Raw genomic sequence first — 13,864 nt, 5'->3', positions numbered from 1 at the left:
ACCTCCATGCTTCCACAGGTATGTCATCTGGACCAACAGCCTTTCTGTTCTTCATCCTCTTCATAGCTATCCTTATTTTCTCCTTGCTAATCCACTGCACTTCATGATTCACTGTCCACACATCATCCAACCTTCTCTCCCTCTCATTCTCTTCATTCATCAACCCCTCAAAGTACTCTTTCCATCTGCTCAACACACTCTCCTTGCTTGTGGGTACATTTCCCTCATTATCCTTTATCACCCTTACCTGCTGCACATCTTTACTAGCTCGGCCCCTCTGTCTAGCCAATTGGTACAGGTCCTTTTCTCCCTCCTTAGCGTCCAACCTTTTATACAACTCTTCATACATCTTATCCTTAGCTTTCGCCACCTCTCTCTTTGCCATGCACCTCATCTCCTTATACTCTTATCTACTTTCTTCATCTCTTTGACAATCCCACTTCTTCTTTGCCAACCTCTTTCTCTGTATACTCTCCTGTACATCTTCATTCCACCACCAGGTCTCCTTGTCCTCCTTTCTCTTTCCAGATGTCACACCAAGCACCTTTCTAGCCATCTCTCCTACTAGCTCTGCTGTAGTTACCCAACTATGTGGTAACTCTTCACTGCCTGTCTTAACTCTTCCCTGAACATCACCTCACAATTACCCTTTTTCAATTTCCACCATTTGATCCTTGGTGCTGCCCTCACACTCATCCTTCTCTTCTTGATCGCCAATGTCATCCTACAAACCACCATCCTATGCTGCCTAACTATACTTTCCCCTGCCACCACTTTACAGTCTCCAATATCCTTTGGACTGGCCCTTCTACATAAGATATTATCCACCTGTGTGCATCTTCCTCCACTCTTGCATGTCACCCTATGCTCCTCCCTCTTGTTAAAATACGTATTCATCACAGCCATGTCCATCCTTTTTGCAAAATCCACTACCATCTGACCTTCTGCATTCTTTGGCTTAACACCATACCTACCCATCACTTCCTCATCCCCTCTGTTCCCTTCACCAACATGCCCATTGAAATCTGCTCCAATCACCAGTCTCTCACTCTTGGGTACAGTCATCACCTCTTTATTCAACTCACTCCAAAATTTTTCTTTCTCATCCATCGCACACCCAACTTGTGGAGCATATGCACTAACAACATTCATCATTACACCATCAATTTCCAGCTTCATAAACATCACTCTATTCGATACTCTTTTCACCTCCAAAACACTCTTAGCATACTGTTCCTTCAGGATAATGCCTACACCATTCTCCTCCCATTCACATCATGATAAAACAATTTGAAACCACCTAGCCTTGCTCCCCTTCCATCTGGTCTCTTGTACACACAATATACCAACCTTCCTTCGGTCCATCATATCAGCTAGCTCTCTCCCTATACCAGTCATACTGCCAATATTCAACATTCCGACCCTCACTATCACAGTCCTAACCTTTACCTGCCTTCAGGCATGCCTTCCCCCTCTTCTCCTCCTTAGGCCAACAGTAGCCCAATTTCCGCCAGCACCCTGTTGGCCAACAGTACTGGTGGCGGTCGTTGTTAACCTGGGCCTCGACTCATCTGGTATGTATTTCTGTACTGTTGTCTGCATGTATGATTTGGCAAAATTTTATGCCGGATGCCCTTCCTGATGCAACCCTCCCCATTTATCCGGGCTTTGGACTGGCACAAAGAAATGCAGTGGCTTGTGCATCCCCAGTGGCTGTGTATTTAATCTTCTGATAGTATGGTAATTAAAAGTAGACCCATATATATATATATATATATATATATATATATATATATATATATATATATATATATTATTTCTGAAATGAAACTCACTACCACTCTACCATGTTAATGCAGGCAATATTAAAAGAAGACTGTAAACAATTCCTTGTAAACTATACTTTTATGAGAATTAAAAAAAAAAACAGGATATGCACTCAAATGTTTATCTAGGAAATCTTAATTCAGAATAGAAAATTAAACACTTAAACACAAAACAGAAGTGTTGGGAAGATGAATGTGAAGAAAGAAAATAACTACTTTGTTCACTGACCAGTAAAATAATTTACCAAGCAAAGTAGATACGGTAGTTTATTAAAAGGAATTATATTTTATTCATAGTACCATAGGATCATAGGAGAATAATGATCCTAAATTGTCTTTTTAAGTGTAACTATGTTATTATTCTCCATACACCGAGCTAAAGTTTACTTGAAAAAATGCAGGGAAGAACTTTGTTTCACATGGATGGGAATCCTGCTCCAGAGAAAGACTAGAGTCTGACACGTACATGTCCCTCTAGCATTTCCGTTTTATGTTGCAGATGAGGTTTAAGTCCCTGGATCAGGCATTTTTGATGCAATACATTTTGTGCATGTGCAACAGGTCCAACAAGGTTGGATTAGAGGATACTGTGTAGGCCAGGTATAGGTCTTCTCTCAGAAGCCTGTAGGAAACTGAGTTTAAGGACAAGGCTTTGAGCTGATCTGCAAAGGACTTGTTTACTAAATCATATATTATTTTTATGAGGAACCTCTGTGGATGCTTCAGTTCTTAAATATCCCTGGTCAGGTACATGCAGAAATGGGTATTGCAATCAGTGAGTGGTTTTATGGGGCAGTGTGCACAGGAATAATGGGATCATTGGACCTGGTTTTGTTGTAAGCAGTGGAACATCAAATGATTTTATTACTACCCTTGACACATGACAATCAAGGCCAAATCACTATCTACATGCATTAAAAATCCCTAACTTCTGGATCTTTTCTTAGTGGTGTACTGTGTAGTAATTTACAGAGGTATCTGTCCTACTGAAAGATACTATTATGCACTTCCTGGCATTGAGTTTAAGACCATGTCTCTGGCACAAGTTATTCATCCGTGTTGGCCCTTCTTGGGAGGTATTTGTGTCTTGGGGGGATTCAGTGATTGCACCTAATTTGCAATCATCTGTGAAACTGTTGAGCAAGAGGTCTTTGACATTAGCCTTGAATTCAGAGAAACTGATGCCAAACAGGAGCAGCCCTAGCACTGAGTCTTGAGACACTCCACTAATGATCAGCCTTTTTGTGGAGGTAGGTTCCTTTATCCTTACTTTCACTGGTCTCATTTATGAGCCATATTGCTATGCAGAGGGTGACTTAGGGATTAATACTTAGTTCAGTCAGCTTGTTTACAATGCTTGAGTGAGGTACTGTGTTGAATGCTTTGGCCAGGGAGAGATAGGTTGTGTGCACCATCTTGCTCTCATCCATTCCTTCTTGTAAAAGTCCACCAAGCTGAGTAGACACAGCCTGCCCTTTAAGAAACCAATCTGAGTTAGATCTAGTGTTTGTATGTTTCCTATATTATAATTTAATGCATCTGTGATTATTCTTTACATATTACATTAGTCAGGCTCCAGTGTCCATAGTTCCCCCAGGTCAATGGATGGACCACCTTGTGGGTAACTGTTTCAGTCATCATTTCATTCAGCATAAAGCCTGTTTAAAGGTTGTGATTAAATAGTGATTCTACTGAGCCTGATAGTTTGTGTTTCATGCTATTAAGGAGACATCTTGGGATATTATCGGGGCCCATCGATGTCATTTTCTGGGTCTTGGAGAGTGTCTTACGGACCTGTTCACTAGTGATTGTAGGGGAAGTTATGGTTGTGGGTATTTTCTGAGGGTTGTTTGGGGAGTATAACTGGAGCTAAATTTATTGGCTCGTAAATTTGCTATATCTTCCATCTCAGTACAGGTGGCTCCATTTATAATTAATCCAATACATTGTTGTTTATTGTCTTTAAGGTTGCAGACATAGGTGAAGAAATCTGTGAGATTGCCCTCGGCTTGTGAGGCTATTTTTTACCTTAAATAAGGTTTTAGTAGACTTGATAAGCCCCCTGAGTTGCTTGTTTAGATTGGTCTGGGGCTTTTTACCTTGTTAGTGATTGCACATCCTAAGCCCCCTGAGTTGCTTGTTTAGATTGGTCTGGGGCTTTTTACATTGTCAGTAATTGCGCACCTTAATTGTTACCGTTCTTCTCTTCCTTTTGTTGTATGGATTCCACCATGTTGGCTTGCTTTTTGACTTTTTGCACTTGTTACTGGCTCCATTTGTCATGAACAATTCTTCATAGGTGGGGGTGTTCTCAGGGTTTGGGGGTGGCTTGGAATTTTGCTAAGGTGTCACCTAATAGCAAGATGTTTGTCTTCATTAGTGAACAAGTTTGCAGGACAAAGAGCACGTGATTGTCCCTGATTTTGCCTCATATTTCTGTCTTGTTCCTTATAAACATTTGTTTCCTTGTAAACACTGAAGTTTGTAGTCAATAAATAATGGCAGACATTTGAGTTTCACTTTGCATCCTACAAAAATGCATGCTAATATAAAATCTGTTGTTCACTGAGGTGAGCCATAAAACACACCAGATTGTCTTTGTAATCTTTTATTATATAACAGTCAAGGACAACCAGTAGTGATGCCATAAATAATTCATATTCAACATGTCAACAAATACCATCAAACCTTCACCTCAAGCTGGTTGGGGTACACCTGCCTGTTCCGGCTGCCACTTCAGAAGAAGACCGGGTACACATTCCTAGTTACCTCGGACCTGGTGGCAAATCCATTTAACTCATACTTACAAGTCACATACCCTTGATCTGGCCACCTGTCAAATTTGGGTCCAACATGAGGACAGCTGAGGACACTGAACAATAACAGGGGGGAACACAAGGAGGGGTGAAGCCATAAGGCTGCCACCAACCCAGCATGCCATGCTATTCCTCCCAAATCAACAGCCTCACAAATAAATTCTGAGTTATGAAAGAAAACAAGTTAAACTTTGAAAAATGTTTGAATGGCAGCAACCATATCCATTTTAAACAAATCAAAACCCATGTTGTTTAAATGAACATTGTCCAAATCATAGAAATCAGGCTTCAGTCTGTCAATATCACTGTGCTCAATCATCTGGAAACCAGTCTGGCTAGCAGCCCACTTGATTCTGTGGTTGATAAAACACCTGGCTCTCTCAATGGCACTAGACCTTTTAGCGCCCCTCCAGTACAGTCTAGGGCTGATGGCAGACCAGATGAAAACTACCTTCAGATATAGCTGCTACAAGTGGTGCATTTCAGATAAGATTCTGGCCAACAATATCTTCTTAGGGGCTTGACCAAGATCATCTTCCCCGAGGTGAAGTATCACAATGGTGGGCAAGGCATTTTTCATGGTAATCTTATGGCACATTTCCAAATTTGAAACCAACTAAGACCAGGAAAACCAAAAGAACGAACTGTGCACCAGTTACTATCAAAGGAGCTTGCGTGACTAGCCAGGTGGGACAAGGTGTGGATGGACGCTTTCTGAATAAATGAATGGCCCTATAGCTAAATCACCTCCTTCCCTGCAACAGAAATAAAAATGAATGCCTGATGTATGACTAAAAGGCATCAGAGACCCACCTTCCCATTCTTTGAATGATCTGCACAGAGTGGCCTTCCATGGCCAAGTCTGAGGTATGACCTATCCGAAAGGAATGCGAGGAGTAACGTTGTGGGTGGATTCCTTTCTCTGCCAAGGCTTACCTGAAAAATGCATTAATCTCTGACAGGGTAAAAGGCCTCCCCAAGGTTTGCATGAAAACCAAGCCTGATCTTTTCTTTAAGGGGGAAATATTAAATAGGAAACTGACCCAATGCATGGGGCAAATGACTAGCTCATTGGTCTTGTCCAGGTGCACCTGCTATCCTTCCTTTACCAACTTGATCAGTGTTGGATTTCTTTAACCAAGTCATGACAAACTCTCTCTGGATGACCAGATCCTCCCAACAAAGGTAAAGGAGAAGTTCATTGGCATGGAAAGCACCTGCATACAAAGAGGTGAACAAAGCAGCTATATTGACAAAAGCTCAAGGTTTGTGGCAGTGGTTCAAGGTGACTGCCAAAAAGAAACTCCATTAAATTGGCTCAAGAATGTGAACCATAACCAAAGGTCATCCTTAACTGATCTGGTCAGCTGGACCAGGTAGTGCTTGGGCCTGTTACCTTTCAGCAAGTCAGATACAGACCATAGAAAAGGTCTGCCTGGAGAAACCACTCTACAGGCAAAGTTTAGCAAACCATGTAACCGCATGATGTCTCCTTCCCGAACTTTGCAGGAACCCAAGAATCTCCAAAGTAACTTCTGGACTTGTTGAAATTTGGGCAGAGGAAGCTTGAAGGAGTTATCAGTGGTGTCTACTTCTAAACCCAAAAAAGTCAGGACTTGACTTGGTCCTCTGATTTGTTGTTGGCCAAGGGTACCCCCAACTTGGTGCAAAGTTGCTTGAAAATGGACATCCCTTCCAAAGCACGATCCTGACCTTCCCCCATTATCAAAAATCATCTGGTAGTGTATTGCTGACTGGCAGGGGCCCTGTTTTTGCCAGCACCAATGTAAAGCTGTGCTAATTAATTTGACTGTTGCACAAGCCACAGCACACCCCATCGGCATTGCAGTATCAAAAAATATTTTCCCATTAAACTGGAAGCCTAAGTAAGGCCAATCTTCTTGTCTCACAGGAAGAAGATGAAAAGCAGATTGGATATCCATCTTATAGAGTCAGGGATCAGCATTGGCCATGATGACCTCTGCCACCTGATCCAAAGAAGAATAGTGTACTTTGCTCAGTTTAGTGTCAATAAAATCATTGATTTGAACTGGGTGAGACAAGTGATGAATCAACCTGAACTTACCCTCCTATTTCTTGGGAACAAGGCCAATAAGGGAAATTTTAAATAAAAACCATGGAGGGGAGGAAAAGGGGCCATTTATCCTGCCAGCTCATCACTCTGTCTATATTAGCCTAGCAGCAATGTGTTCATGTCATTTGACGGACGATAAATTTTTAACTAATTTGGAATCTAATGGGGATGTGGAGTGGATAGGAAAGCCTTTGGAAAATCCTTTAAATAAGAGTGGCTGCTGCCCTTTAATCTGGGTAATCTGATAGTAAACAGGATAACTTATCTAGACAAATGGGGAAATAAGCCCGGTGTGGCACGTTCGGGTCCCACACCAAAGCCCCCACTGTGTCCATGAAAAGGTGGCTTGATATGAAAGGAAGTGTTTCACCCCTACCCAATCTCTCTGTCTGTCTGAGATGTAGAAAAAGTCAACCTGTCCTTAGGCAGCGAGCCCCATACACCTGGATGACACTTTCAACATCCCATGTTATATTTGCACGTGGGCCATACACATTTGCCCTGATTGAATGCCCAGCAAACCTTGTATCTTTTGTATTAACAGCCCTTCCCTCAGTACCAGTAGGTGCCTCCTTGTCCATCATGGCACTTAACCATATGTCAGGGTGGCTTGACTCCCACCTGAGAGAACTATTGAGGGCTTTCAGCTTCCTGAAGCACTGATCGTAATTCAACCAACCCAAACCCCTTTCACATGGTGGGCTGCCCATATAGCTACAAAATAAGCTAATAAAGCCAGTGTTGGGTGGGATCCTTTTCAATGATTACTTCCATAAATACCACAAAACCTAGAGACCAAGTATCACAATTCTTGACTGATGTCCTGGCTGATGCCTTCTTTCCGATGGCAGCTAAGGCTGTGTTATCAGCATTCAGTATGGGTTTTATTCCCTCGTAGATTGAAGATATCTACAGACTCCCCTTTTATAATCTTATCTTTGACCTTGGTGGGAACATGTGCTGTGATATGAGAGCCAGGTGATTTGGTATATTTAAAGCCAAGAGTAGCCATAAGGGACAAGAATAGGGGAATACACTCATCCATATGGGGTGGGAACTCCCCCTCTGAACCCATGACCTCCCCAGACCCCCTATGCAAGTTGGGTAAAGATAAATGCACCCCCTTGGTCAACATCAGAAGATGTTCCCACTCCTGGACTAAAAGCTGCAGCTGCAGCAAAGTTTCTCTCTAAGGCTAAGTCAAACAGCCTAACTCTCTCCTCTTCTGGCAAATAATTTATACAATCATCTATACAATTATCAGCAGATTGACCCCTTCCACTAATATTAAGCCCTGTAGCCCCAACAGAGATGCTACCTTGTGTTTTTGTAGATATGTTGGATGAACAGGAGGGGTGACCTTTTGGCTGGAAGCATCTCTGACTGTCTTCTTCTGAGCCTTCTTAGCTGGAGGTGGTCCTTTAGCTGTGCCCTCTTCCGAGTTCTGAAAAGGTCTCCTCCTGGAATTCAGGATCTGCTCAACCATTCCCACCATTTCCAAATCAATTAGCAAACCTTGTGCTTTCTGCGATAGATACAGCCATCTGATATTAATGGACTGTACCGTGGCTGTTCCTGAAAGATAGAAAGAATTATCATATGGAACCATACCAAAATAAAGGGGGGAGGGGAAGGAATATATGAGAAACTAAACAATACAAAGTTCAAGTTAATATTAAAAGATTGGATGCTGGGATGCTGTCCTGCTGCAAGGTTCTAGAACGTATAGCCCTCAGGATGTTTCCCTCCTCATCCTTTCCTTGAAAAATTGCCACTGTGCCTAAAACCAGCTGAGCTGCTGTGGGAGTTCTGGAATGCTGTGACATATCCTACACAAACCACTCTGCCAGAACCAAGTATGTGCACAACCTAAGAAACAAATACTGAGATAAACTTTATATATTAATAATTAACCAAAATTCCATCTCCAAAACTTTAAATTTGACACTAACATTATAACTTAATTATAAAATCATTGTACCCAAGATATCATGACACAAATGATTATACAATGCCATTTAAACTATGCACAACCTCCACTAAAACATAAAAACAAAATTTGACTGAATTCCCCATAGTCAACTTTAAAATGTACCCCCCCCAATAAATCAAGCTACCCAAAAGAAGATACAGCTACTGATCCAAGTAAGCACCCCTTCACAACTGATACAACAGTCCAAAAGGATGAAAAAAAAAAAACATGATATGATATAAGTTCCCCACTACTCAGGTTCCCATACGCAACATGTCGTAATTAATTAATGCATGTTTCAAGCTGGCTAAGCAAACTGCATGCAGCAAAATCATACAGATTCAAACAATCATGATTATGCCCTAACATAAAGTTTTAACTACGGGACCCTTGTTTTAATAGTATAACATGCTGTCACCAGGTATTTATTTACATAATTAATAAAATTCTTAATATGAGCAGAATACAGTAGTTTGCACCAAATTACCCTTTAACGTATTATCACCCTAAGGCCCGTATTATAAAGTTACTCCTGTATCTGAAATTTTATATTAACTAATTGTATACTGTATATATATATATATATATATATATATATATATATATATATATATATATATATATACATATATAGGTGTGTCTGTTTTTACACACACGCACTCACGCACACACAAATATATATATATATATCTTTATAAATATATATAAATATATATATACATATATATATTTATTTATATACACATATATATATATATATATATATATATATATATATTTATATATCTATATATATATATATATATATATATATATATATATACATACATATATGTATATATATATATATATATATATATATATCAACATGAGAGCACTCACCCTTCAGATGTGTAGTGTAAACAGCTGAACTGGAAAACACCTGCTGCCCTGCAATGCATAATGTACCAGTACTTTATGTGTTTTTTTATATATACATGATATTTATTCTATATACATGTATTTGCTATTATCTACAGTGCTGAATGTATATTAATAATTTACATCATATACCTCTCTTTTTTATATAATATATTTTATTTTTTTAAAAATGTATAATTTAGCCCCCCCACCCTGGCCACCCTTTGCCCATGGTACATTCCTCTTTGATATTTATAAATATATATTTTTAAAAAGCATTAAATAATAAAAGAAATGATGAAAGCAATACTGGCAATATAAAAGATGACTAAACAGCTACCATACAGCCGATAAACTCTCACCATAATCTGCCGCCTTCCACCTGTGCAGTCGTTGGCAGCTGGCTCCAGTTTTACATTTTGGGGTGCCTGCTGATGGATTCTACAGGCAGGAACAGCAGCACTCTCTTAAATGGGGAGTGCGTGGCTACAACCTCCCCCTGATAAAGACTTGTGGCTTGTCGTCAACAAGCCATTACCTTGGTAAGTCTTTGTTATTCTTCTAAATAAATAAGCAATATTTAAAATCTGTCCCTGATTTTGTATCTTTTTACACCCATTATTTTTTGGCTTTGTCCCTGATTCTTGTCCCAAGAAGTTAAGAGCTATCTATGTGTGGCAATCACTTTTTTTTTTTTTTTTTTTTTTTTAGTTTTAAGAGTTGGACATCTAAAAAGTACACAGAAACTGTAGCTACAAATGTTGGGACTGTCTGTAGAGAAAAATGACTAATTACTGTTTGCTCAGTATTGTGGGCAACCAGGACTAATGTGATTTGTGTGGTGCAGCTTGGAATACTTTAGCATGTGCCTACTGTTTGTAGAGAACACAGGTAAAATATATTACATGTCCATAATTTATTATCACAATCAGGCAACTGAAATATACACAGAAATTACTATAACTGTTGGGTGGGGATTGTAGCTTTCTGTGAATGAAAATAATTCACACTCTTGTCATTTGCATAGCTTAAACAGTCAGTAATCTGACTTTACAGGACCACTGTTCATTTGTGTGAAATAAGATTACATATTTTACTACAATTACTGTGTTTTTTGTGAATTAATCATGGAATGCACTATTTGACAGTTGTATTTTTACCAAGTGGATGTCTTAGATGTACACAGTCGGTAAATTGGCTGTGTAATTCATGGGTATGTAGGCTGCATTTGGGTACAAGTGAATTATCTCCTTTGTTTGATCACTCTCAAACAATAGCTAGTGATCTGGTTTGGCACGCAATGTTTTTTATTTGCTGAAATAAGTATAAAACTGGCATTACTATGGCTTATGCTTGTGTGTGTGTGTGTGTGTGTGTGTGTGTGTGTGTTTGTGGGGGGGGGGTGCAAATTATATTTAAGAGTAACATGTTGGCCATAATGCCTTTCACTTTCCATTATAAGCATTGGCAATGCACACTATAAGTGTCTATCTTTTCTGTTCTGTTAGGAGCAGGATGTGTGGGAAAGCAACTGATCATTGGCACATGTTACCATCTCACAGCACTAAGCTTTGCTTAAGCTCTCAGCTGTACTCTCTTCTGTGTGGAGTCTGTGTCTCCTTCCTGTACCTGTGTGGCTTTATACTTGTGCTGTCATTTCCTCCAACACCCAAATGACATGGTATGAGTGAACTAGCATTTCTCCAATATGCCTGTAGTGAAGTGTGTAGCATTTGTGTGTGTGTGTGTGTGTGTGTGTGTGTGTGTGTGTGTGTGTGTGTGTGTGTGTGTGTGTGTGCGCGTGTGTGTGTATATGTAAAATAACATAATTGATTTTCTCTATGGACACATACAATATTGATGTTCATAGGTTCATAGGTAGGTACTAGGCTATTGGCCCTAGGGCTTATATAAGCCTAGCCAAAAAGGTACCCTGACTTTTGCCATCCAAGAATTTTTTTTCCTTGTGCCCCTGTCGAGCAGAGCCACAGAAGTGATCCCCGGGGTGAATTTCCTATCTCCCATTAAATCATCAAGATTTTTCTTGAAGAGTGCTAATGAGGAGCTTTGTTTGATATAGATAAGTAGTTTGTTACAGAGTATGGGAAGTCTCTGGGACAGGAATCTATCCCTCCAGCATGTTCTGTTTATTGTTGTGACAAAGTTTAGGTCCCTAGAGCGTGTAGCTCAGAGTGATTGGGATTTCTTTAAGTGGAGCATGTCCAACAGCTCTGGGTTTGACATAGCTTTGTATGTTAGGCAGAGATTGCCTCTGAGTAGGCGATATGCGACGGAGTAAAGCTGGAGTTTTTGAGACAGTCTGCGTAGGGCATCTGTTTGAGGTCAGTAATCCTCTTTGTGAGGTATTTCTGCAGCCTTTCTAGTTGTTGTAGATGTCTTGTGAGGTACATACCAAAAAGGGCACTGTATTCTATAATGGGTCTAATGAGTGATGAGTAGAGGGGAACAATGACCTCTTTTTTCCTGAATGAGAAACCTTTTGTGATGATGTGTGCCACTTAGAAGGATTTCCTGACTACTATGGCGATGTGATTATCAAAGGAGAGACTACTGTCCACCTGTGTCCCAAGGTCTCTTATTACACTTTCAGTGTTAAGTAGACTACCGCCTATGTGGTAGTGCATGAGTACAGAATTTTTACCAAAAGGGATGACAATGCACTTTTTGACATTTAGTTTGGAGGCCATGGCTTTGACACCAGGCATCTGTCTCAGTGAGGCCCTTTTGTAGGATGTCCACATCGTTAGGAATTTCGATTATGGCTCCTAGTTTGTAGTCATCTGTGAACTTCATTAGCCAAAGACCTTCTGTGTTAGCCTGTACTTCAGAGAAGTAGATACAGGAGAGGACCCAGGACTGATCCCTGTGGTACTCCACTTGTCACTGGTCTGAAGTCGGATTTGGAGTCTGTTACTTTCACAGTGTGGTTCTATCAGTAAGCCAGTTGGCAACCCATTTTCTGACATAGGGATTTCTACATAGTTTAGTGAGTTTATCTATAATTCCAGAGTGGGGGATGGTGGTGAAAGCCTTGGCGAGATCAGATAGGCTGTGTGAACCACATTACCCTCATCTACGGCTTTGGTGACTGCTTCAAAGAAGTCTATCAGGTTTAGGAGACATGATCTGCCTCTTACAAACCTGAACTGGGTGGGGTCCAGAGTTTGGAGATTACCAATGTCATTGTTTATAAGTTCCATGATGATACTTTCCATAGCCTTGCAGACCAGGCTTGTCAGGCTAATGGTGCGGTAGTTCCCGGGGTCTGTGGTAGCTGCCCCTTTTTGGAGTGGTATGACCATCGCTGTGCACCATTCAATGGGCACAAAGCCTGAGGTAAGGCTATGATTGAACATGGTACTAAGGTGGGGTGCCAGTTTGTTCTGTAGTTCATGTAGAACACAGCCTGGGATGTTGTCAGGTCCCATGGATGTTGTGTTCTTGGCTTTGGAGAGTGTGGCTTTTACCTGTGCAGCCGTGATTACAGGAACTTTACATTTTTCCGGTATAGAGATGGGCCCTTTAGGGGGTGAGAGGGGGTAAAGTTAGCACTGAACCTATCTGGCAGGATGTTGGCAATATCAGTTGGTTCTGTATATTTAGTGCCATTGTGCTGTAACTGAGAGCAGAACTGAGTGTTGCCATTGAGATTCTTGACATAGCTATAGAATGCTTTGTGGTTGTTTTTAGAGTCAGTGACGATTTTGTTTTTGTAACTAGCTTTGGAGGATTTTATGAGGGATCTCAGCTTCTTACTGAGGCTGACCAAGGAGTTCCTCCAGTGATTGGGATTTTACTCTTTTTTGCAATGGTTTCTTTCTTCTGTTGTTGTTTGTTTATGGCAGGGGACCACCAGATTGGCTTCCTTATTTTGGAGGATAGCATCTTGGTTTTGTTAGGGATTGCACAATCCATGCACTTGTGTAAGTGCTTATAAAGTGCATTTGTGTAGGATTCAGAAGTCGTACCTCTATTGTCCGTCTGCATGGGTGTCTTGAAGTTTGCCACTTCTGCCTTAAGAAGCGTGAAGTTGGTTTTGGAGAAATAATGGGGGGTGGGGGGTGGGATGTGGATGTCTAGCTTGTGGTCGGATCTGACCAACGAGGAACTGACCTCTGGAGTGGAACACTGGTTGCCCATGTTGTTAATGACCAGGTCTAGGATATTGCTGCCCCTGGTGGGGGTGTGGATAAGTTGATCCAAGGCATTGAAGTTTATGAATTCCAGAAAACAT

The sequence above is a fragment of the Protopterus annectens genome, chromosome 11.part0 (assembly GCF_019279795.1).
Source record: "Protopterus annectens isolate FY-2018-M chromosome 11.part0, PAN1.0, whole genome shotgun sequence".
NCBI classification, from domain to species: domain Eukaryota; kingdom Metazoa; phylum Chordata; order Ceratodontiformes; family Protopteridae; genus Protopterus; species Protopterus annectens.
Note: the sequence above shows the minus strand (reverse complement) of the source record.